We start from the raw sequence: 27,586 nt of genomic DNA, 5'->3' as shown, positions 1-27,586 counted from the left end.
TTCGAATGTGGATCATTTTGATGCTGTAGTACTAGTCAGTATGTAAAACATTTTAAAACGGTTCTCATTTTTATTCGGTAAACAAAAAGGGGATGAAAATTTAAATTTCAAGACTCTTTCAAATACTTTTTGACTAACGTATGAGGTCTCAATGTTGAACATTTTGAACTGAATTAAGTAACTCACCTTTTAATACTGACGTTTGATGGGTTTCTCTGAGAAGTCATAAATGAATCAAACATGTTAATGCCGGTCATTATGGTGCTACTTGGAGAGACAAGCACTTTTTGAGGTGGCGCTTGGTGTGAAAAGTTTGAGAACCATTGATTTACAGCATTAGGTGCTGGTCTAATGACTTTGTTCAGCACTCTATGTGCGGGAGCAAGCTGGAACACGCACGCTCTGCACAAAAAAAAAAAAAAGAAGGCCCAAGCCCATGAAGGTATAAACTTTCTTGATGTGCGGCGACTTTACTAACCACTGGTCCACTGTCGTTCCCTCACCTGCTTCATGATCACTATTGAACACATGAACTGCTTGTACTCCAAAATGTCTTTTCATAGCCTGTAACTTTTTCATTTCTTCTCATTTCTGGTGTTTTGATGAATTCACCAGGCAGGTGATAATGTAGGGGTATGAGGTTTGTATAGTGTTAACAAAAGGGGCATGTTAAAACTCACACAAGGGAAATATCCCAAAAAAAGTGAGCCTGCTCTTACAAATACACATTTTGTATACATATAAATGTTCACTCATCATAAGTGCATGCACGCAGCTAATGCAAGACAGTACATGTTGCTTGAATTGTGTAACATGTCTGTTAAAAGTACTTCATGCCAACCCGTTGGCAATCCAGTAATGTCATTTTCTAATTTTTGTCCCCCTTGAGGTGACAAATGTTGCTCGTGTGTTTTTGAAAGAGGCGATTGGGGACATAATGCGCTGGGGGTGCACCAAACTGACAGCTATCAATACAGAAGTTTGTGCAGTGGACCACAATGTTTTGATATTCATGCTCAGAAAAAGTCCAATTAGTAATTACCCACCTATCTACTCATGAAGAGGCTTTAAACTTAAAATCAAGATTATTAAAATGAAGTCGGTTGGTGTACTGTATATTTACATCTTGGTAATAAAATCATTTGCATTTGAACAATGACTTTCGTAAATGTTTTACTCTTTCACATAGTGAAAGCTAGTGATTCATATTACTGCACTTTTGTATGAATGACGACCTCACACAAGGCCAACCACATGTCATAAAAATTATGCTCAATTATGTTTGCCAGGAAACGTTTTTTGTCGTTCATGTGCAAACAAGGAAATTGGTTGAACTCAACAAAGAAAGTTTGCATAGGGAGGAGGTTATGGTAGTGTGGGTGGTTCAATGAAACGGTACACTTTGCTGGAGAAAGCCGCTGTTTGATTCCTATTTCAAGCTGGGAGTCTAGACTGTTTGTCATCTCTTGTGCTTTTGATAGATTTTACAGCAGGAGAACATCCTTTCTTCGCCTGCCCTTCAGCTACTATAAATTCATCTTTACTAGTAGCAAGTTGAGAAGGAATTCTTTAAAATGAAATACAGGTCATCTCATAACTATTATTACATTGCTACATCTCCTAAAGAACATATAGTTTGCTGCCATTTTACTTCCTCGAATCAATACATGTTGAGTATTTTGTGATTTTTGAATTACGCAAGGGCGGTATGTTAGCACGTCCGCCTCCCAGTGCTGAGGACGCAAGATCAAGTCCGGGCTCCGGCCTTCCTGGGTGTAGTTTGCATTAGGGGTGTGAATTGCCTAGTACCTGACGATTCGATTCGTATCACGATTCACAGGTCACGATTCGACTCGATACCGATTAATCCCGATATGAATTTACAAGTGGATTGTTGCGATTTTTTTTACTCAAATTTAGAAAATACCATTCAGTAAACTTGTACATGTACACTGTAAGATTTGTATGAAAATGTATTATTTATTGATCTGAAACTTCAGTTTTATAACTGTGAGCCACTGTATTTAACAAACAGGTTATAACATTGTTCATGTGTGAACAGCGTTGAAATAAAATATTAAGGCTTAATGTTCCATTAATATAACATTCTTCCATGCTTAAGGTGTGAAAGTTAGACGTTTTGTTGAATATTTTTCCATCAAAAATGGATGTTAAAAAATCGATTCGGCTGCCTATTGAATCGATTCGAGAATTACGTGCTGTAGTATTGCGATATATTGCCGAATATGCCAAGACTTTTGAAGTGAGGCCACCATATTGCTCCTCCCAAGAAACGTTTCTCGGCATACGATCCTATACATTTACATTATCGAAATGAGAGAACATTTGAGACAGTACTTAGTAGAAACAGCCTGATTTATATTTTAAATTTGTGAAAATTATTTGCTTAATGATGTTTACAGCAGGAAACACATACATATATATATATATATATATATATATATATATATATATATATATATATATATATATATTAGGGGTGTGAATTGCCTAGTACCTGACGATTCGATTCGTATCACGATTCACAGGTCACGATTCGATTCGATACCGATTAATCCCGATACGAGTTTATTAGTCGATTGTTGCGATTTTTTTTCATTCAAATTTAGAAAATACTAATCAGTAAGCTTGTAGAGTGTAAGATTTATATGAAAATGTATTATTTATTTATCTGAAATTTCAGTCTTATAGAGGTTGTAATCTGTTTCATGTTTGAACAGCATTAAAATAAAATATTAAGGCTTAATGTTCCATTCATTTAACATTCTTCCATGCTCAAGGTGTGAATCCTAACCCGAAGTCAGACATTTTGTTGAATATTTTTCCATTAAAAATGGAAGTTTAAAAATCTATTCACACACACACACACACACACACACAAAAAGGCAATGATGATAAGACGTTGAATCGGTAAGACTACCGAATGAACAATTCTGAGCTGAAAAAAAAAAAAAAAATCGATTTTTTTTTTTTTTTTTTTTTTTTTTTTTTTTTAAGAGCTCAGAATTGTTCATTCGGTAGTCTTACCGATTCAACGTCTTATCATCATTGCCTTTTTTTGTGTGTGTGTGTGTGTGTGTGTGAATAGATTTTTAAACTTCCATTTTTAATTAGACTGCAATTCAACAAAATCTAATAATTGATGTCTAGGAACTGAGCAATAAAAGAAAAGGTGGTCTACAAAGTAGTTTAAACAGTAACCTGATCACGAGATGGGAGGAGTAAGATGGCTGCCCTGTGGTTTGTTGTGCCGATGTGTCACATCTTCCTGTGCCGTTCAGTATACGTTTTGCCAGCTGTGTGTACAAGACGTTCTCTGTGATGCGTGATAACGGCAAATGCTATTTATTTTATTTTTTTTGTCTATTAAAGTGAGTATAAGTGGAACTTTGTACGTCTTTGCTCTCTGCTGTGGCTATCTAGCAACGCCTATCAATTAATGGCTGTCCTCGGCCCACACCATCACGCGTTACAGCATGCAACAGAATACACTGGAACACTTATTTGGTGTAGTGTGGCCTACCAAATTCACAAAAACGATAAATTTAGCACCAAAATGAAGATGCGCCTGTTTTTACGCTGAGTGCACGGATGTTTGTCTACCAAAATAGAATCCACATAATTAGAAGATTCAGGGATAGACAGGAGATGGGTTTACAGTATTTGAAGGTGTAAAATGTTGACAAAAATGAGTTATTTGGCCTTGGCACAGGTCTAAACTAGTATCATTGTCATTATTGCTGTAATCTCAAAAATAGTTTCAAAGTTGATTTTGAACAATTCCCAAGAGAACTGTAGGAAATAGAATTGTAGAAATGCTGTCCAAAAATTATGTTCAAGGCGCGAACTGCCACCATCATAAAACCGTAAATAACTATACAGACAGACAGATAGACAGACAGACAGACAGAAGGGAGAGGCGGGCTCTCTGCTGCACAAAGGAAAAGTCTGGATTAAGTCATGAGTGGCAAGCGACATAGGTTGGATTTTTAACGAGTGAGATCACATCCGTTTCCCTAAACAGAGGAGGAACTCATCTTGGGGTGGACACGCCACTATCTGTCTGAGTTTGTGCAACAAACGGGACATGCAGCCACTCACGCAGGAGGCTTCACACATGCCGGCAAGCTGCACACAAGCAGAGTGTGTGTGTGTGAATGTGTTTGGGTGAACCAGGGCGAGAAGTTCATTACATTCATTAGTATTATGTGTGTTGATGGTTAACATTTGTTTCTGCATGTATTGTAGCAAGACATGTTGTTAATGAGCATTAGAGTTGGCACGGATTTCATACAGCAGTCTGTTTCCCAAGAATTTTGAAGAACGGCAAACAAAGAGCTACTAATTTGAGGGTATTTTGAAAGTTTAAGGGGACTGTTGTTCATGAAACACAACAAATCCGTCATCTTATACGTCATCAATTTAGTTATTGTGGAAGAAAAAAGTGGAAGAGATTGAAAGGTAAATATAATTCAAGGGTATATTTTGTAGTTTTATGATGATGATGATGATGATGATGTGATATTTGTACCCTTCTTGAACTGCCTTTCTGAGCGCCCACTTGCTATCAATACTGGATACCCAATTGATATTGATCTACCGATACCATGGAATTGATATGCCCAACTCGATTAACTAACAGCAACATCATTGACATCACTGAATATCTTTGGAGAAAACCTAACGGTTGTCATCTGCATGTATTGTACTGTGTGGATTAGCCGTTAGTTGAATCCCCAAGCATATGCTGTCATGTTTCGGTTTTGGGGGGTTGGGTTTTGGTTTAGTTTTGGGTGTGTATGTTGTGTGTTGTCCGGTTTTGTCTCGTCATAGTTCACCTCGTCCGTCGTGTGTGTCTCCCCTCCCCGTATGTGTTTCTAATTAGTGCCCTCTGCCTGCTGTGCTTCCCAGGTGTGTCTTGTTAGACTCTTGTTAGTGTTGTTGTTCACACGTCGTGGTGTGTTGTCTTGTACTGTCCTGTCCTGTTGAGGTGTGCTATGCTGGTAGTGTTTACGTCTAGTCTGGTTTCTCCACGTCTAGTCCGGTTTCTCCACATCTATTCAGGTTTCTCCATGTCTAGTCAGGTTTCTCCACACCAACTCAAGTCTTTACGCCAACTCAAGTCTCCACTCCAACTCAAGTCTCCACGTCAACTCGAGTCTACACATCAATCCAAGTCTCCCCACATCAATCCAAGTCTACCCACGTCAATCCAAGTCTTTCCACGTCAATCCAAGTCTGTCCATGTCAATCCAGTCATGGCAACCAGTCCGTTCACGTCCCATCCAGTCTTCTACTTGGTTCCAGTCAATAAAGTTATTCTCATTCCTGTTTGCCTTGCTTTTCCGCCATTGGGTCCATCTCCCCTCATCCACTCGCTCCACACACCTTCTTCATCATGACATATGCTGTCTCCCTCTAAAGTTATTGCAAAACTGGGAAAATCTGAGATGCACAGGCATCTTTGGCTTGTGCAATAGGAAGCAAGTTGACAGTTTCAACATCACCATTTCATTGTTCAATACAACAATGTTTTGATTAGCATTGTGAGAAAAGTATTTATTAACAATGTGTTTATTATTTGGTTTGAACAATTTGGTTCCGTTATTTAGCTACTTTGGAGGGACAAACTATCGGACCGCCCTCAAAGGAAAACTCTCCCGCTCCATCTCTCTCTCCTACCCTGTAGGGCAGACACTATGTGTAAACCAAACCACACAGTGAAGTAATAAACGTCATCATCTGGTGAGCTGAGCAATGATGGTACCCAGACGGAGATGATCTCCCCTTATAGACTTGACACTGTAAGGAAGAAGTTGGTACAAGAGTGGAAGTACTAAAAGGAAATAGAACAGTTCCAGCTTGGATTGGGAATGATCATCCTGGTCCTGATTTTTGCCTCATGTCTCTTTTAGTAGTTTTGCCTCCACCTCTTTTCTCCATCCCCTCCCCTCCATCACCCCTCTGCAGACTGGCCTTTCACTTTGGGGGGCCCTCAGCTTCCCTCTCGGCTGACCAGGGAGCTTTCAAGGTACCCTGATGGATGCTAATGTTGGACTCTTTCAGATCGTTTTACAGGCGGAGCCTTTGATCTGCCAGCAGGCCTCTCTCCACGGGCTCCCTGTCCTGAGAAAATGTAAATCCCCACCTTACAGACACCTGTGAAAAAAAAACCTGCAGAATGGGGGCACAGAGCAAGTTGCTCTAAAGAAGAGAAGACACTGTATTGTGACATTTGGAAAAAAGGGAGCACATTAGATTGCAGTGGCGTGTCAAAGAATGAACGCAGAATGGAGCGGCGAGGAAGGAGTGGCGAAAGTGAGACACCACAGCTAACAAAGAAGGAAAAGAAGAATGGCTACCAAAAGACGGCCAGACAGAAGGGACAAGGAGGAATGGTAATCAAGGCCGGATAAAGAATTGCTGTGAGGGCAAAACAAAAACAAAAGTTTGAGTAAAACAAGGACAAAAGTTCATCTGAAGACCCAGCATGAAAGACAGGAAGAGAAATGGTCGCAGAGACAAAGCAAGACGGAAATGGCAGGACAAAATTTGGGAAGGCCTGGATTTACAATGCACAATTTCACTCGGTGAAGAGGGGAAAAAAAAGAACTGAGCGAGACAGATGAGCCCCTGCTGTGGAGCTCATGGGGGGATGCTTCTGTTGGGGGTGAGAAAAACGAAGGAAGGAAGAAGTGATTAAAAAGAGAGAGAGAGAGAGAGAGAGAGAGAGAGAGAGAGAGACATACAGTGCAGGCGACAGTGACAGCAGTGAAAGCGGGCCTGGCTGGCCGGTAGCGCTGTGAATAGCAGGGCTGCTGTTGGACAGCTGGCTGCAGCTGATCAGAGGACAGCCTGTGGAAGAGCGCTTGTCTTCCTGCAGCCAGCTGTTCCGTCCAGAGGCCCGCAGTGACAGCACAAGGCTCGGAATTGATGAGCAGAGGCGCTGGATGGAGTGCGGTGATGTTTAACCTTTGTGAAGTGCTGCACTGTATTGCAGCTGGCACCCACTGTATCCTCTTCTAAGAAAAAGAAAAATAGAGGAGGGGGTGATGAAGAAGGATTTATGCTTATGTGAGATCTTTACGCTCTCTGTCCTTTCGTCCATTCTTCCCTCCTTCATTGGAGCGGAAATGGCATCTTCAAGCCATCCATTTTCTGTTCACGGAGCTGAAGCCTATCCCAAATGACTGCAGTAAAGGCGGACTACACCCTGGACTGGTCGCCAGTGAATCTGAGGGCACATAGTACCGGACACGAAACCGACCATGAAACATGGTTATACAGTAGTGATGCTTTGCTGTATTTCAAACAAGGCCATTTGAATCCGTTAAGGTACAATGAAATCTCAAGACTATCAAGGCATTCTTGAGTGAAATCTGCTATTCAGCCTCAGAATGTATTACTTATTTACTTATGTCAGATTCAATTTAATTTAAAGAGTTTTTTTAGGAGTGCACCTATCACAATTTTCTGTCCGATCACTGGTCTCTAAAAAGGCTGAATGGCTAATAATTTGACAATCATATTTTTTTCCATAACTAAACAACATACACTTTCAATGTTTCATTCCCTTGGTTTATCTTAAATCATTAAACGATACATGTGAAAAAAATATACAGTATTTAAACGGGTTGTTTAACTGCCCATTGAAGAAGTTACCACAAATAATAATGAAAAGGCTATGAGTCATCTCACAGCAGAAGAGGACAGTGGCTAACTTTTTCAGACCTCTGCGAAGGGAGATGAGATTGATGGACAAGATTAGGGCTGAACAAGTATGGAAAATAAACTAATTGTGATCCCCCCCACCCAAAATTGCGATATCATGTGCGATTATTTTTTTTCAAGGTCCTTTTTAGGGGTGTCAGGCGATTAAAATTTTTAATCATAATTAATCGCATCACTTCCATAGTTAACTTATGATTAATCACAAATTTTATACCTGTTTTAAATGTACAATATAATGTAAAATAAAATGTTTTTTTTTTTTCAAAGTTTTCATACTCTACATAAAAGTGGGAGCAAAAAATGTTAAAGTAAAAGAAATATGGCTGCATATTTTAGTCGTTAATACAGTAATTTCATAATAATTCATAAAATTGAGTTAAAATGAAAATGATGTACTGTAAAAAAAAAAAAAGACAAGTGAGCTATCTAATCTTTAAAATTTGTGAAATTCTGCACATTTTTTAAATTGTAAAATATAACTTGTCTCCACAAATGCATGCAAATTATTTCATTTTTTTTCTAGATTTTGACGTGGACCTGTCTGCTATGTTGCATTTGGAATTCCCCCGGTACAGGCTTTCCATATAAGTAAGTTCAAATTAATTGCGCGTAAAAAAAAATAGTGGCGTTAAAAGAACTTTAAATTAACACACTAATTTTGACACCCCTAGCCCTTTTCAATTATTTTTTTTTACCCAACAAAAAGTTAATTATAATAAACAATATCAGAGCTATTATATATTACAGGATCTTAAAATAAAGGCAAATGAAGCCTTTTAATGTTTTTTTTTCTACTAGTTACAATTTACCACTCAACATATCCAACTTTTCATGTTACATGAAACATGACATGTAAACATTGTATTTATAAATAAATAAATTCAGTATACATATTTAAAAAAAAAAAAAAAAAAAAAAAAACTTAGTTTACAAAACGCGCGAGACCACGGCAGCCGAAAAGTCATAACTCACAACAGTGAAGTGTTTTAAAACCAAACTCAAACAGATTAAACATGACACTCGTCTCATGGTCTCATGAGACAAAAAACTCACCAAAATTACGTGCACTTACGCCGCTAGGCTTTAGTTACAGCGGTGACGGTCCTGCTCTTCCTTTCTTTCTTTTCCTCCTTCCGCTCCGTTTCAATGATCATTTAAATTGCTGATTTCCACGATTACGTAATCGCGTGTTGTCAAACCGCGGTTTAATCGCAAATGCAATTCATCGTCACCCCTAGTCAAAATCACTTTTAATTTAAGGCATCGTCAGATCACCGACCACTCAAAATAAAGAAAATCAGGACCGATACCAATCCCAATAGGCGCACCCTTCTCTATGTTTTTCTTTCGTTGACTGAAGGGTACAAGCACTTCAGCATCAAAGTGCATGACCTTTCCTTTGTATCAGTATCTTGCTCATGAACACTTGGACATGGTCACAAGGGTTGACGGTCAAACGCACCATCTTTAGGTTGGGAGACAACCACTTGACCACCTGAGCCATGCCACCCAACAGCATTACACAAAAAATACGAGACAGATTTCCACAAAACCTGAGGATGACTACGCTTTACTGTTGGATTGTGTCGTTGAAATCTTTTAAAGCTTTAAATAAAGGGTGTTCTAAAGCTGTTCCTTGAGGGCCACTATCTTTCATGTTTTAGTATTCGTCCTTAGTCCGCTTGTGTGGTCCCGACCAAAACCAGACTTTATTTTTTTTTTAGTTTGGTGCGGTTCATATTCACTCTGTGGTTTTTGCAAGTGGACTATATTGCGTAATCACGTTGACCCACGTGACGATCGGTGCTCCCATTGGACAAAAACGACGAGGGCTGTACGTGTTTGTAACCCGGAAATAGCGGAAAACGTGAAATTCCGACGTGCTGCAATACTGCGCTGCATATTTGTTGCGTTATTAGATGCAAGATATATGCGAGCGCCAAGAGCAGCTCATTCAACAGAGGTTCCGCCACGCTGTTGCTCATTTTGGAACGCGTCGTCAATTGCGTGCAGTAAACGGAGGAGCAGTTGCGCTTCGCTTACCCCACCCCCACCACAACATGCTGACAGCAGCGTGGCTAAACAGAATACGGATGATTATGAATGAACTTTGCACAATATTCACTACCGGGCAAAATTCCCCCTGCGATACTTGACTACGATGGCTTGTTAAGCCCAAAAAGGCGCATATGTTCAGCAGTTGGAGCGGACCAGCCGTGGTTTGTATTCAGACTGCAAAGCGAACCACGCCGAGTGCGTTTGGAAGCGGACCAAGACCACCTCGAAAAGTGAGTCTCGGTCCGCTTGTTTGGTCCGCACCAGGATTCGCTTGTGTGTACTCAGACCTGCACAAAAGGTCCGCACCAGCGTGGGAAACGAATTCTGGTCAGTTTAAAGCGGACCAAACAGTGCAGGTCTGAATGCACCCTTAGATGTTTCCCTCCTCCAACACACCTCATGCATCTGATCAGAAAGCTCTGCAGAGGCCTGAACACTATCCTGATCATTTGAATCAGATGTGTTGAGAAGGGAAACATCTAAAACATGCAGGACTTCGGCCCTCAAGGACCGGATTTGGATACCCCTGAGCGAGGGCTTTAAGTCTGTTTTCGAAGAATTCTTCCGGCCCAAATCCTGGTATGTTTTCTGTCGTTATTCTTCATTGCTGCATCAATGGAAAAGAAGAAAGGAGGGGGCACTGGGAAAAATCAAACTTCCCAAGGTCAATGTGCGCCTCTGCTAACATAGCCATCGCAGGCCTCTTCACTGATCACCACTCATGCGTTCTTTCATGTCCACATACTTTTTGGTGCTCCCAACCACACACCCCGCCGCTCTGCGTCCGTCTCCCTCTACCTTCCTGTTGTCCAATCAAAACATAAGTGATGTCATCCTCCTCGCATCTCTGGATGGGAAGAACACCCAGTCCAAAGTCCACAGTAGCTGCATCCTCCTGTGTGCATATCTGCTCGTTGTCAGTCCGTCTGTCTGGTTGAGGTGCATCCGGCCATCCTGACTCCCCTGCGACTCGGCAAGGCCTCTGTGTCAGAAGGAAGGAAGGAAGGAAGGCCCTGCAGTCACACAGGAGGGAGGATTTGGAGAAAGGGAGGGAGGAAGCGTGCGAGGGTGTCTTTGCTGGACTTGATCCACTCCATTGGAGTCTCTCACTATAGAAGGGTTGTTTGCACAGGGACAAGGCCAAACTAAAATGTACATGGGCTTGAGTGCGTGTGTGTGTGTGTGTGGCTCCAACAGATCATAAACACAGAGCTGGAGAGATGACTTACTGTATATGTTACTTTACTGATGATTGACTAATTGTCTTTTGTTACTCTTGGACACACTTGATTGAGTGTGTATGTTTGCGCGTGTGCCTGCGCTTCTGTGCTTTTACTGTTCATTTGAGAGTGACAGACAGCTTACCTCAGTGGAAATTCAACTGAGTCATCATGTGCCGTGAACACTGGGAACGCATACTCGCAAGCATGCATTCTCACATCTATCACGTTATGTGTGAGCAAAAAACAAAAAAACAAAACACTCTTTACATACATCTAGATTGTCTGCAAAACATTTTTTTGTGTTTACTTTGTCAATGGAGGGCTTGGATTCACAGAGAGGCACTTCCTGGTGTGGTTAAGGGGTGGTGACTGTCACAAGCTGACCTGCCACAAAAGTCCTACTGCAATGCTACTTGGTCCAACGTCATTGTCACTGTCTGATTGCTTAAAAGTACCTTTGAAATCCCGCTTTTGCTCACTGAAATAGTCAATGGCGAGAAGCGATTTGTTAAGAGCAGTAGGTCCTGTCTATAGTACAAGTTTTACTGACAGCCTACAGGTACTTATGTTCAGAGATTTTTGTAGTGACTAGTAACGGAGCAGCAGAATCTGCGTTTTCTTTTCAATAAATAGCTTATTAGAAGATGAGTGCATGTAGGCATGCATTGCATCAGGATGCAACAGTGGCAGTGACAAGTCCAAGGACATTAAACTGTCTGGTGAGACTGGCGCATGAAAGCAGCATGAAGAAGGTAAGAGCTGGTTGCCAAGCAGTTATCAAGGAAAGAGAAACCAAAGACACAGTCAATGTTTAAAAATTTGACCCTGATTTGTCTGCCATTAGCAGTTAACAGTTCAATCATAAACCAACACATCACATGCTAATGGATCATTATTGTTTTGAGTTCCAAGTTTTTTTCTCCGTTTTTTCTGTCTATTCAGCTGATAAGACTCAGAGGGGCTTAAAAAGGCACACCCTCGCCTGCTCTTGTTCCGCGACTAAAAATAAGTGGTGAAGTAATGTAAAAAACACCGCTCTATTTACATTCTGGTAAGTCACAGCCTCTAGAATGCGAGACTGCCGGCACTGTTGAATCTGGGTTAAATGACGAAGGGGAATTTTCCCTGCCTGTTGTCTAGCAGTGGGATAGGAATTGTTGAGAGGTGGAGATAGAAAGAAGAGGAAACTGCATAACAGAAAAGGTCAGTGAGAAGGGACTATAGCCTGTCATACAAAACGTGAAGAAATGATTGTACAGTAAAATTCTGATTGTTTGTGTGCTTATGTACATTTATATTGTAGAAGTCATCCCTTCCTAATAGTCAACAGGATGTGGTGGTGGTAGTGAGAGGGGCGCTGTTTAAAGGTAACACTCATTGCTGCGAGGATGGCGCTGATACAAATCTCTGGAGTTGAATTTATGAATGATTGGGATCTGAGGTGCACGTGGATGAATGTGTGCTCTGCTAAATCCCAGCCTGGTGTCATGCATCCCCTCTGACAATGATGCCATCACCGTCATCCTCAAGCAGAAATCACACAGGCAGCATGACACCAAACTCTCTCAGATTTCATTTCCACCTGACTTGATTTTACAATGGAGATGTGCGGTGGAGCAAGCACATGGATTTTTATGTTTTGTGTGGCCCACCACCACACTCTGAGTGGCCCCTTGATTAATGTGTAAAAAAAATAAATAAATAAAAAATACAAAATAAAAAAAAAAGTCACAGGGAAGCAACATTAAGCTCGGGATTCAGTATCTAGGGAATACTTCGACATGGTCACACTGGGCTGGGATTAAACCCACAATCTCAAGGCCTAGATACAACAATCCGACGTCGGTCAAATGTGACCAACCCCTACCTACCCCGTAGCGTCGGCCCACGTCACGTAGAAAAATGTCGTAAATACACACCGCACCAACCCCAACTATTACGTACCTTCAGCGCATGCGCCAGAAGTAATTCCCCTCCATACCATTGGCGGCAGTAGTCATTATTCCTAAAGGCAACCAGAAACCTCTTTACAGAGACGGGATATAAAAATGTAAACAATGCATACCGGTTACTTTTTCTCTCACGATGTCCTCCCACGTGAATGAAACCTTCCGGCTTTTTGCACAGTATCGTGTATAAAAGTTAATCCTACCTGCTATATCCAGTCATGTCCCCATGTCATGCCATAGTTTGGCTTTCATACCTTTGGCTTTGTTGGCAAACCTTTTAACAGTAATATAATACAATGCCGGTCTCTCTTGAACCAAAGAGACAAAGTCATCTTCCCGATTTTCTGTCCAGGCAGACATTGTACGTTCAAATGTGGAGGGCACAGCAGGGTGACAATGCGCAAAGGCTTTCCAATAGTACTGTTTATCCACGTTCGTCACGTCCTCTTCTTGCCCCGTGCTCTGATTCGCTAGCTAACAGCTAATCACAGTGATCAAATGCCCCGACGTCAATCCAACATGTCGGATTCCGAATGAAGTGTATACATGATGCTCGGTCGGATTGACGAAAGGAATATACCACCCCTGTGATTCCGAATAAATTCCATTTGGATTCAGCCTTTTCATTCCGATTGACGTGTTTATATGGAGCATTTTCATTCCGTTTGGCTGTTCGGATTCATTCTAATCGGAATACATGGTTCCATGTAAACCAGGCTATTGTTAGGACAGCAATCAGTGTTGGGATCTGTTAACACAATTACGGCAACTACAGTCATTCTTATTGCTTGGAATAACAACACAGCTGTACATTTATGCGACTCGGCCGTGTATGCTCTTCCTTATCTAATAGCAGATCTCATGTGATCCGAACATCAGGAAATAATCCAAATATAATTAATCATCACATCCAGAATCTCTTTAACGGGTCTATTTCTACTTTTTAATTTAATGCTTTCATTCATGCACTAAAGCAAGTTATGTCAAGAGGGCATTAGACACTTGTTTACATGAGAGCACGTACCACCAGCAGAGAGTAGCAAGTTGGGATTTAGTGTACAAGTTTTGAAATTCCATTTGTGTAAATATGCGCTTAAATCATGTCATTTTTTGATTACTTCTAGACGTCATTCATGTGACGTCTAACTACTGTTGATGTATAGCAAGTTACTACCACCACAAAGGCCCACTTCATGTTCATTTAAGCGCGATGAAAAGTAAATAAAATATTTGCTATGAAATATGAAACCTGATAATCACGAAGGTCCTTCCAAAGCCATGTCTTGTCGCGCCATAAAGCAAGAAGTGCATATTTAGAGTGAACACTGATGATGTGTTCCTTATGTATTACATTGAGAAAAACAACAAGCATGCTAACTCCATATAGTTACCAGCAGTCCGGATGAGTGTGACAGCCACACCTTTCTTTGTAAAGGTTATTTAAATTAATAAATTGTCCAGTGAATACGATCCAAAAGGGAGGCGGACGTGCGTGCCGCCCGCTCAAATATTTTAATAATAATAATTAAAAAAATTAAATAATAATAATTATTATTATTGTTATTTTCCATCCATCCATTATTCCTCACAAGGGTCTGCTGCTGGAGCCTATCGCAGCTGGCTTCGGCAGTAGGGTTGAACTGGTTGCCAGTCAATCGCAGTCCTACCATCACACCTATTATTGTTATTGTTTTTATCATTATTATTATTATTATTATTATTATTATTATTATTATTATTATTATTATTATTAAATATTTGAATTTATGCTTACAAAAAAAAACAATTATTAATAAAGAGGTGAAACTGAGTAAATATAAAATTGATGTAAAACAAGTAAAAAGCAAACACGTATTGGTCAAACAGGTCAAGAACTGTTCAAACATTGAAAAAGTTCAGTTTGCAAAACATGAGAAATTAATGTCCTAGAAGGGGAAAAAAAAACGATGAGTGAGCTGTATACTGTATAACGTTTTTTTTGTGTTGAGTGAATGGCTGCCACCATCTCAATTTAAGATGGAAACAATTTAGACAGTCTTGGGTGAGTAAAATAATCAAGTAAAAGAGGCTTTCACGTTTCAAGTGGATGCAAAAAGCGTGCTTTGTTCATGCTGTTGCATTTCTTTGACTGAATACCAGGTTATAAAACAATAATACACATGAGAGTAGCCATTGCCACTAAGAGCAGAGCTACGCGGGTTAGGGTTATGCTAACCCTAACCCAGCATCAGCAACGGAACACTTTCTCCATCATGTATTTTGCCAATGTGAGCAATCCACTTACCACCCAAACCATTGAGTAAAAAAAAGGAAAAAAATGAAGTCAAATGAGCTTGTTTGCATCTTATCACCAGGAAATAGCATTAGTCAAACTGCACTCTTGGGCTCAGGCTTGAAAGGGATGGCATGGCAGTGACCATCATTAGCCCCATCCCCTGACATTTGGCCTGCCTCTGATCCAGAGCCAGGGCCGGGCAGGAAGGCTGAAGGTAGGCATGAGAGGGTGGGCAGCCCTTGGGTGGGCTCCTCCACTTGGGCCCTGCTAATGGGCCAACAACCATCAGGCTGGTATGTCGGAATGTGTGCCGCCACAGCTCTTGCAGACGTCAGGGGATTTTGAAAAAGCGGGACCAGATGATTGCAGAATAAAAAAAAAAAAATGAGGAGGTGGTCTACCTCAGTTGACTGCAGCACATGGCCACTGCCTCAATCAGAGAACGTCCACTTCTCATCTTCTCATCTCTGAGTGAAGTGAAGCCAAGCAAGCATAAACCGCAATGGGCTTGTTCTGCTTGGTCTGGTCTAATCTCAGCACTTTTCTTGTCCACATTTCCATGTTTCCTCCTCCTCAGTGGGAGCAAAACAGTGCAATGGTATCCCACATTCCCGTACACTACGACCATTGAGAACAGTCTTTTCCCAGTAGTTTAGCGCATGCCAGCTATTTTTCCCATGCTCGCTCATCACAAGACCTATTTGAGGCGTAAATGTCATTAAAATAGCTGATGCTGCAAAAATAACTCACTGAGAAGTAATATAAAAATATGTATTCAAACAAGCAAGAATGATTTCTCAATATAGCCATGCTATTGTTTTTCTTTCACTCCTGTCTTTTGAAAACTTTCTCCCACCACAACTCCTGTTTTTTTGGACCATTATGCTGCAGCATGGGGTGATGTTTCCTGTCAGAAACAATGAGCTGAAAGTTGTGTGCCTTTATAAATGACTCCCAGTGAGACCAATGTGATGAGGTGAATGGATTTTCTGGTCTCGAGGCAAACCTGACTGTTAAATAGTTGCTTTGTTGGAAGCACACCTCCTTGGCCATCAAAATTTATATAACCCTATGGTCTGAAGTGGGGCTATCTAAGTCTTTGAGCCCTATTTGGTAGATTGGTGCCCATGTGTTCTACGTAAAAACGGGCACAATTTCATTTTGGTGCTGGGGCAAGTCTAATCTAGCTTGTTTGGGGTCGTGTTGCAACAAAGCTGCCTTGCCCCCGATGCATCTGACAATTTTGTCACAGAACGTAGCATGCGCTCATTGTTTTTTAGATGGGTACATCTCCATTTTCATGACGGTACCATCTCTAGTTTAGTGTGTTTGTAAATTTGGTAGATTGTGGCTGTCACATCCCTGGAGCATCTCGCAGATGACACAAAGTAGACTAGATTGTAGACTCGTCAAAACCAGGTCCATCTAGTGGCGCAGGTGGTATAATGCGATTTTGGTGGATTCGATTTCATTCATAAATATGGCAACTGCATGGAAAAATCCCTCAATCATTATAGAAATCAAGTCAATGAACAAATTATAGTCATCATTTTAATAGCCCCAACGTACAGCACAGATTTCTGGGGGGATGCGACATACGGATGCACGGTCATGGGTGCACTTGAGGCTGTCTCCAATTGCCCACATCACATGCGCGGCCGATTACATCATCAGGGTGTGATCCTAGCTTCCTACGACGGCACACAACAGTGCCATCACCGTGTTACACCAAAATTTAGCTGTGTCAAATCTATGCAAATATCAAAAGAAATTAAACTCCATGGATGTGCACAGCTAGACTTCGCTTTGCGCTAGACTTGGGAACGAAAACAGGGCTCTTTGTGTCAAGTGTCCAGTGAAGCAATGGTTCGAGATTAAAGGCTATGTCGCCGCAAGCAGTTCATAAAGCTGAGGACTACTATTAATACCAGTGAGACCTCTGTTGCTGTGTCCCTCAAGGGAAAAATGATGAGGAAGTCATTGATCCTTCCCACCATCACGGCTGGGAAGGAAATACTTTGTGTTTGCCCCTTTTGGTGACAGGGTTATTATAAAACCCCCACAAGGCACGTCCAAGTGATGTCGCGCTGGAGCTCAAGTAGTAGTAACACAAACCTTGGACAACATCTACTTCCTCTGTAAATGACTGAACCACACTACAAATGTGTCCTGACATCGTTTGTTAAAGCTGCTTAAACAGTTTCAACTTTTGTTAAATGTCACAAAGAACTCAAGGCTTGGTGGACAGAAAACTGTCACTTCTGTGCTATAATGGAATGTCTGAATGAAAACATAAAAACAAAAACAACTTTTAATATACTGTAGATAGTGAAAGGAGGAACCAACTCTTTTGCTTGTTGACAGATAATGTCAGCACATACCACTACACGTCACGTTTTATGTCCTTTGTTGAATTTCTTGCCCACACACACAAACACATCACTAATCAGGATCTACAAATGAAAAATATCTTGTTAAACTGAACTTTACCACTTGTTGATGACCAACATGTCGAGCAGGGTTCCCCAACTAAATTGGCAAGATGTCCACTAACCTGATCAGCCCAATTGACCGGGGTCACCCAACCACAATAATTTCATTTTCTGCTTTTTTATTCAATTGTAAACATGTTAATCAAATGACAAAACTTCAATTTCTTAAATAATTCCACTTATTTTTAGTCTACTCAAATATTTCTTTCATTAATTTTTTTTTTTTTTTGTCTAAATATTCAATTGTTAAATCGTTCAAGGAAGGGTCCCTATCACTAGCTATGAATACAACAATTTCTCTTTCCGCATTTTCTTTACGGCGAAATAAATGTCATCTCCTCTCGTATGTGTTTTCAAAGCTGTGATACCCAAAATGTCCTCTATAAATGTTTTCGTCTCCTCGTGATAGAATTGGACATACACCAAAAGCTGAGGATTGTCACTTACATCAGTTGATTGATTCATCCGCAGCTAACGCAATACCACGGGCACTTTGGATTGGATCAGGGGGTGCACATCCTCCGAGAGCAGCTCTGCTCGTTCTTGTTTTGGATGACAAGGGACTTTGACGCACCTTAAGTTGCTCTCCTTTCTCTTCAAACAGCATGTCTGCCATTGCTTCCAAACATTCCGGATTCCGGAGTCAGTAAAAGGATTTTTGTGTTGCGCCTAAAATCCACTCCGCACATAGTGAGCACTCATAGGAAGGTACACGGTTTTCGTAGCCCTTGATGACGGTAAAATTAAAGCATCCACACCTCAGTCCATTCACTTTTCTGACTTTTGACAACGCCATACTTCGCCACGTTTGACGTGAAAATGCGGGTACCCCAAAAAAACAAAACAAGTTTGTGAACTTACCGGACCCCCGCTGAAGCATAGCTGCCCTCGCGCGCGCCTATTTAAAAATCGTCTATCGGTAAAACTGAATATATTTCCCCTCCGGTACATATTCTTGGAGGTCCGGATGAAAGGGTCTTGGGGTCTGGATCTGGACAGCTTGTCTGCCATTTGGTGACCCCTGATCTAGAATGTATTCTGCTCATCCACTGATCTGCTGGAGGCCATAGGGGCCACAAGGGACTATTTCAAGTTCACTTCAATGGTCACATTTTCAATTGGGAGCCAAATTCAAAGTACAGATTGTATTTTTGTGCTATAAACAATAATGTCCTGGTAGTCATTTTTTTTTTTTACAGCAATAAGTAAATCTGTTCTATGGCAACTGCAATAGTATGACAAAAAAAAAATAAAGCCACAGAAATAACTTAATGCTTCATTTGGACCATGATAATCATATGCTCTTAAAATGTATGATTATGTATTATCTTGGCTAATATACACCACATTTTTGGAATCTGGGTTTGCTTCAGTTGGTCATATCATGGGTCAACAACATTGTGTGTCCAAAATATGAGGTCTGCTGAAAACTTGAAATAACAGATCATGTTTTTTCCAGAAATATATATTTTCTTCTTTGTTGCACAGTAGTATTACAAAATGACAATACCTGTATTCATTGGGTCCAGACTGGGAAGAAAATTCTTCAGCAAGCATGAGACATCATTTTCACACATGGATTGGCCTCCATGGAGTCCAGATCTTAACCCCATTGAGAATCTTTGGAATGTTTGGAGGTTGGATACATCCATACAAGCGTGTGGGCAAAAAGTAATGAAACTATTGACGGAAAGAACTGCTCCGATACAGCACAAGTTGGAAAATAACATTATGGCAAACGTGCTGCAATCAAAGCCAATGTTGGTTTAATTAACAGAAAAATGAGAATTCCTTTTATTTTAAAATATTAAAAATCATAATTATTATTTGTACCTGGATTTAGATCTAAACACATGCTAAACTGTAGTTTATTTTCATCTGATGAACTGAGTATTTAAGGTATTTAAATTTTTTTTTTTTTTTTTTTTTTAGCACTCTTGTGTTCTGTCCTCACATGACACATCACATCTTTAGAAATACAAACATCGCAAACGTTACACAAAAGTCTGATTTAGAGCACAAAACTTTCTTTGTTGGCTGTTTTATAGAAATGTTGCGGCACAATAACTCTGTTAAGAGCTTAAGTTCAGAAAGGGAGATCAACCTAAGCCTTGCTACTCTCTTGAAACAGCAGAATGATGCAGGCGTATAAAAATTAAGCAAGATTTAGCATGTATGGATGTAGTAACTGCACATTCCCAATGATATTGGGACACAGCAATGCTAATACTGTATATTCAACATGCTGATGAATGTATGATGCTATGGACAATTCTCTACTAGGATGGCCATATTGTTAAGGGTTTGTGCTGGAATTTTGATTATAGTTAGTTTTCACTTTGTTTTCCGAGCAAGTTTGTTAGTTTTCAGAAATGCTTCACTTGCGTTTTTTCAGTTTTAGCATTGTTTTTTTATTTTTTTTTATTTTGCATAATTATTGTGTGTAAGATGAAGTAAACATTACATAATGTGTAGCAAAACATCGAAAAAAATATTATTTGAAAAAATTTAAAAACAACCATTCACAAATCAAATACAGGTATTGGAAACAATACATGGACTTTGAATTACAAGTGCAGTGCATAATACTGCTTCTAAAGTTAGCTGCATCACAATGTTAACATCTAAACTTGGATGATCTCGCTTGTTTGCCAAGTTCAAGTTGATATGTGTGTGTGTGTGTGTGTGTGTGTGTGTATATATATATATATATATATATATATATATATATATATATATATATATATATACATACATACATACATACATACAGTCTCGTCTGCTCTCTTATGGCGATCAGGAGCTACAAATAAGAAGAATAGAAAAGTGCCATTAAATTCAGGTAATTTAAAGGAAAATTGCTAAATTGGCATATAAAGGTTTTTCTTTAAAATGATCTGTCATTGTTCTTTTGGGGGGGGGGTTATGCATGATTTATATTTAATCAGTATTTGGTACTGGTATCTGTGACTACTAAATAGTTGAGTACTCGTACTGGTATGCGTCTGAAAAAAGTGGTATTGAACATTCCTAAAAAGGACCACGACTTGAACAAATGCTATTTTTTGCTCTAATTATAGTTCATTTTAGTTAGTTTTATAAATATAAAATGCAGTTAGCTTTCATTTATTTAAATTATTTTAATCATATTTTATTTCATTACCGGAAATGTGCTTTCAATTTTCATTTTTGTTATTTTGGCTAACTAAAATGGTGATATGCAGTATTACTGTATGTTGTTAACAAACAAGAGAGGTGGAAGGATGACGGAACAACTTTTATGGCTGTGTTGCAAAATGCCAAGAACTGCTTGGTTGTTGAGACAGGATGAGGATGGGAGGAAGACAGGCAGCATCTGTGTGCATGTATGCATGTTTATGCGTGTGTGTGTGCCTGCGTGTGCGTGGGTGTATGTGTGCGTGTGGATCAGGAGCAGTTAGAACGGCAGTAAAGCAGATGTTTCCTTTGTTTGGTACGAGAATATCACCATGAAGGAAAAACAGGGGCTTAACCTAAACGATGCACTAATCAGCTAATGAAAAGAGTAATCACAATATGTTTAAACCATTTGATATTAACTGTGATAACATAAATGTTATCACACAATGTCTTGAATTCAACCTCACCCAAGTTGGAAAAACATTTTTTGAGGCTCATGTGGAAAAAAAATTAATAGGCCAGCATTAGTTATTATGTTGAGATTATGATCATGCGGATGTAAGAGTTATATTTACTCTTAATACTTCCTTATGATCATAATCACAACACACTACTTCAAAAACTGCTCTTAGCTACAAAATTTTCCACTGAATGTTCCATCCTAATTTGTGCAGGTTTCTTTGGGCGAATAGAGTTAAACTTTAAAGGTCGAGCACAATCCATTCCCTATGATTTGCTGGCAAGAAGGCTGGGGTGTAACCCCCTTCTCCAGCCCAAAAAACAAGTGTTGTACACAATAAATTGATGGGATTTGTTCATATTCTCACCTATTTTCTTTAATAGAAAAAAAAACAAATAATCATCCAAGTATTGCCATCATGAAATTATTTTGAATTTTGTTAACCATTCTTAACATTATACAAGTGCAAAAAGAGGTATAGGATAATAGAACTTGAAAACAATAAAAATACAATACGTTTCCGTTTTTGTTCAAACTAGCGGGAGGATGGCATGAGCCTGTTTCGGTTCCCCAGAGATGTGTTTTTATGCATTCTGCTTGCCAGTGACAGTAAGACGAATGAACGGGACGTCATATTGCTATTCAAAAGGGGCTTGCTTTATTCCATCGCATTTCAAGCGCCACTCAAGCGAGCCACACCGAGTTTGCGTGACCAAAATAACGTTTTTGGAACGCATGTATTAACCTGTTGCAACCTCGATCATGAAGACAGTGCATGCCATTTGCAGCACAACATCCACGGCAGAGAGAGAGAGAGAGAGAGAGAGAGAGAGAGAGAGAGAGGGAGGGGGACGTTCCTCAATGATGGTTTAGGACACATAACGTAACCCGGGCTGATCGGCAATGGCGGGGAGGCATTTTACGATCATTTTTACATGCCAGATGCATACTGTACGGCCACGCAAACCTCTGAAAATATATTTAAAAAGCGATCGTACCAATAATTTGTACTTTATGAATGAATGACGTCGTTGTCGTCCTCTCTGCTCTGTACAGCTTAATGGCGCTCGAAACGCTTACTCTCGGTCCAACCTCGCTTTCTGATGATGTCATCTTTCTCGCAACTGTTACTATAACAACCATGTTCTTGGCGCAAATCCATTGCCATGTGTGGTAAATCAGGTGCAAATTTGCTCCAAGCTGTCAGTTTTGTGGGCGTGCTTGCGCCGGTATATGATTAGAGCAATATCCTTAGTGAATAGGTGGGTAACTGGAGCAGACTGCGGGTGCAGTTGTGGTTCAATATTTCGCGCTATTACTGGACGCAGCGCATTCTTAGTGAATGTACCCCAGAGTGACCAACTTTCTGACAGCGCTTCATTGCTAGCTCCATAGTGAAGAGATGACTTCTCGGCTGGTTGTATTACATCACACACATTCCGGAAAGGGTGCCAGTGAGATGTCACGGCTTGCGTAATTCATAAAAATATCTAATTTTTATGAGGCTGTTTCATTGTGTTTTTTTATGTTTTTTTTTTTTTTACCAAAACAATCATTGAATCATATGATTTGTACATGTACAATTCGATTCGCAACGCCACAAAATGCTGCCGCTTCTATCCTGTAGCATGACATCATCGGGTGGCGTGCAGGCCATCGATGGACCCCGATACAATCTTGTACCCCCATCACAACTGGCACCGGCACCATAACCCGACCCACCTGACCAATCGATGTTGCACTCCAAAAAGTCAAAAGTTGACAGCCCTGCTCATGACTGCATGGTTTGATCACTGTGCTAAACTACAAATGAAGAAATGATTTATTTTCATTTTATTGATGGAATATTGTCGCTGTGCATCATCAACACCATGTGCTAAAGCGCAAGCATTGCCAGCTCTGAGTTCATCCCCACACGCAAAAATTGTATGCAAGTGCTCTTCTGCTGCTGAACATCAAAAGTGCTGAGTCATCTTGAGAGGCAGAGCGCTTCATCACCAATGTAGCTTTCCCGCAGAGAAATTCAATCATATTTAAAAACAATTAAAGAATGAAAAACAACTCCATTTGAATCATAACAACTGTTTACAGGAATCCAACATTAGGGGTTTCCATGGCACTGTCACAATCACCCTATAAGATCATTGTGAGACTGAAAATGACTGCAAAAAGGTCATGATGCCTGTACTTTCCAATATCCGCACTATACTGTATAAGTATGCAGCTTGTCATAAAAAAGATCTCACTTAAATGCAAACCTCACAAGCTCAATCCAGTGTTCACAACATGCAACACAACTGACATCTTAACACTTCACAAGAAAACCAGACAAACTGCCGAGACAACGCATTCCAGGGTTTATTCAAAATGATCACTAGCCAATATTTTATAATGTACAGCAGTACATTTTTGGGGGTTCCTATGTGCATTCATTGAACCCTTTGTTATTGAAAAACAAAATATCGTAGACTTTTCAGCTCTCTTCACCAGTGGTAATTTTGACAAGAAATTTTAATTTAGTTATAGACTTTTGACTAAAATGTTTTAATTAAAGTTTTAGTCATAATTTAGTCATCTGATTGTATTTTACTTTTAATTAAATTTTAGCCAACAAAAATAAAGAGCAATTTTAGTCAACTAAATTAACAATTTAGTCAACGTTTTCCTTCAGCATACATTTCAACTTTATACTTTTAAGCACACCTTGGGACAATTTAGAGTGTTCAGTTAATCTGCCATACATGTCTTTGGAAGGGGTGGGAGGAAACCGGAGTACCCGGAGAAAACCCACGCAGGCATGGGGAGAACATGCAAACTCCACCCAGGAAGGCCAGACTTGATCTCATGTCCTCTGCACTGGAAGTTGGACGTGCGAACCAGTCAGCCACTGTGCCGCCTCTAATAAACCAATTACAGATCATTATAATACACTTATTTGTAACACGCAAGACACATTTAACACAACAGTCTTGATTAAACTTTGTTTCAATTAAACATGTTGAACTGACAATAATATGCGCTCTTTAAACTTTATTTTCACTTAAATTTTTGAAATGTGCATAATACAATGAATGTAATCATGTTTAAACTAGGGCTGGGTCTAAAATATCGATATATCGATATCGAATCAATCTTCCTTTTCATAGCCCAATATCGATTCATAAACCCATGAATCGATACTTTTAATACAGTTTTTTTACACTGCAAATTAATGTGCCAAATAGGGCCCGACCGATTAATCGGCCACCGATTATAATCGGCAGATTATTGGCCTTCAAACATCGGCCAAAACAATCGGCCAATTGAGCTAAATGGCTCATTATTATCCCCTTAAAACGTTAAAGAAAGCCGAAGTTTCCGACACTATGAAAGTACCCTGAATGCACCATTTTGCTTGCGTAGCATTAGCAACTAGCACGCGTGTAGCGTATGTTATTCTGTTGTCACAAAGCGTTCTTTAAGCTGTTTAATGACACCACAGTTGGAGTTAACTGTAAAACTAAATACACAAAAAAAATTACATCCACTGTACAAAACACACTTCGTTTTTAAAACAGCGCTAGCGTAGCTCAAACAGGAAGTTAGCAAATGCTAACGCGAAGTCAGCATCGACTTCGGGGAGTGTTTTTCCTTCAAATAACGAATCAAATCGGGCCCTTCTGAATCGAATCGAATCAATTTTGGAAATCTGAATCGATACCCAGCCCGAGTTTAAACATTAAATAAAATGTAGTGGGCACTGTCTGACTTGTTCTTTTCTCCTACCTGCATTTCATTCCTTCTGATTGGATTTTGTGATTTTTGTTTTCATTTTTGTAATAAGTTATTGACAAAATTATCAGTCAATTTAGTTATCGTCATCATTTCAATGAATGGCTTCTATTTTAGTTTTCCTTTCATTTTCGTCTGGAAAAAAAATGGTGACGAAAAATATGACGGAAATTTTTTGTCAACAAAATTATCACTGCTCTTCACCTTTAATTCAGAAAGCGTGTTCTAGTGTTTCCCCATCTCCATGCAGCTTAACACTGGCAGTCCAACTCGCTAGCTAGTTGTGCTGGACAAGTATTGCTCAACTTGGCATTACAAATCATGCAGCTAGGATGGTGACTCCCAATTATTCAATTCAACTCTATTTCACTTTAAAACAGTGGTGTCCAAACTATGGCCCGGGGGCCATTTGCGGCCTGCCGTCCATTTTTCAGTGGCCCACGGCATATGCTAAAAATGGCATTTGACTCAGTTCAAATAAATGAACAAAAACAAAAATGTTTGGAGATGGTCAAAGTACGAAGTGAGGGTGTCAAAAAACATAGGTGCCATTAAAGGCTATTTTAATTTACTAAAACTAACAAAAAAAACTAAAATTAAAATTCAAAAAACAATTTTATTAACAAAATAAAATAAAAACAAAATGCTTTTTAAAAAGCGAAAACTAACTGAAACTACATTTTATATTTACAAAAATAACAAAAACTATAATTATCGCAAAAATGTCCTTGGAGTCTTTGGTGTGAGTTTTAGTAGATTTATTTTGATATCAACCGTTTGAAAGTATGTCACACAGAAGCGACGTCATCTAGCAGCAGCCAATAGAAAAGCACCTTCAGATAACGTTGCTCCAATGGTGTTTTTTAAATGTTGTGCACAAGTAATACACATTTTTTAAACTAAAACTAATACTGAAACTAACTAAAACTAAGCATTTATTAAATAACTAAAACTAATAAAAAACTAACAGAACCACCCTCAAAACTAACTCAAAACTCAAAACAAAATACAAACTAGAATGAAAAATTCCAAAACTATAATAACCCTACTGCCATATTACAAATAAATTGGTTTATATACTGTAGCATTTTTCTAAATATGCAAAAGCACAAATAAATTATTTTTACAAATTTTAGGACGAAACGCAATTTCTCTTCATAACATTATGTGGCCCTTGCGTCCTTCTGATTTTCTGTATGTGGCCCTCAAATGAAAAAGTTTGGACACCCTTGCTTTAAAACAACCACCGTTGTTTTCTTAAGGTGGAACCCAAGGGAGGCACATACAATGAAAACAGCAGAGACCCCAGAAATGAACCCTGTGGAACACCATACCTTACATTACACGTGAATTCATATTGCACACATTCATCTAACCTCTTTCTTTTTTTGTTTGACATAGTATGAAGAGATTACAATAATAAAGAAATCACACAACATAGCATCACAACAGCCACAAGTCAACTAGTGAACACACCAAATTTCCTGCAGCACATAAGTGCCAAACAATGTTGCGTGATCACTTACAACCAATGATGGCCAAGCGGGGCATATCATCACACACACATTTGAGTTGGGTTCTTGACCTCCGCCGAATCATTGAGAATGGCCAACCCAACCCCTGTGGTTTGATCGAACCCAGGTGGAGAACCACCCGTCTACAGCAAGCATCATATACATGACACTATTTTGATTGGTGCATAGGCCAGCATAAACAAGACAAAATAGCAAGCACATACTCATGTGAATGAGCTGCTCACATGAACAAAGGTATTAAAACAAAACAAAAAAAGTAATTCATCTTACCTGAGGTCACCCATGGCAAATCCCGATTCCTTAAGAATAGGATCAGATTCCTAAAAGACACAACAGCAATGAACACAGTTGTGGCATTGAAGATAAATGACATTTCAACTGCCTGCTATAAATAGACAACATGAGCTGTGACACATTCTAAACCCGTGCACTTCATTTACATTGATGAGAAATATTACAGGAACATTTTTCAAACTGCCATTGGAAACTTGATGAAGAGATCACACAACACTTCTTCACATGAAATGAAATCTCATAGAACTGGTTTCATGTGACACCAAGACACATGCTCTGTTAGTGGATTACTCCAATTTTCATTTCCACTCAAAGCTTTACACTTCACCACAAAGATATGGAAGAACAGCGCACATCACACATCAAAGAAGAATCCTCTACCATGTTTAATCTCTTTTAATCATTTTTTAAATTATTATTATTATTAAATATTGATCCTTTCTACATTCACAGCATATACCCTTGCCAATTTTGTTTAATTTTTTTGTGGGGTTTGTTAAATGGTATTTTATTTCCCTGTAGACACGCTTAGAAAGAGGCAAAAGGCATGCTTTTTCCCATCCAAAAACCTCAAAAACTGTTTTGATTCTTTCTCAGCCAAATCATTTTCATGTAAAT

General features: G+C 39.5%; 1 protein-coding gene across 1 annotated transcript in view; it reads right to left on the bottom strand.

Moving 5' to 3' along the window:
* Nucleotides 1–27,586, bottom strand: part of ccnd2a (cyclin D2, a) — a 96,822-nt gene that overhangs the window by 69,054 nt on the left and 182 nt on the right. Inside the window, exon 2 of the mRNA XM_077515589.1 lies at nucleotides 26,945–26,994. The gene's annotated coding sequence lies outside the window, so the exon portion shown is untranslated. The remainder of the gene's footprint in view (nucleotides 1–26,944; nucleotides 26,995–27,586) is intronic.

This window comes from Festucalex cinctus, chromosome 3 (assembly GCF_051991245.1).
Source record: "Festucalex cinctus isolate MCC-2025b chromosome 3, RoL_Fcin_1.0, whole genome shotgun sequence".
NCBI classification, from domain to species: Eukaryota; Metazoa; Chordata; class Actinopteri; order Syngnathiformes; family Syngnathidae; genus Festucalex; species Festucalex cinctus.
Note: the sequence above shows the minus strand (reverse complement) of the source record. Positions and strands in the feature narration are given on the sequence as shown.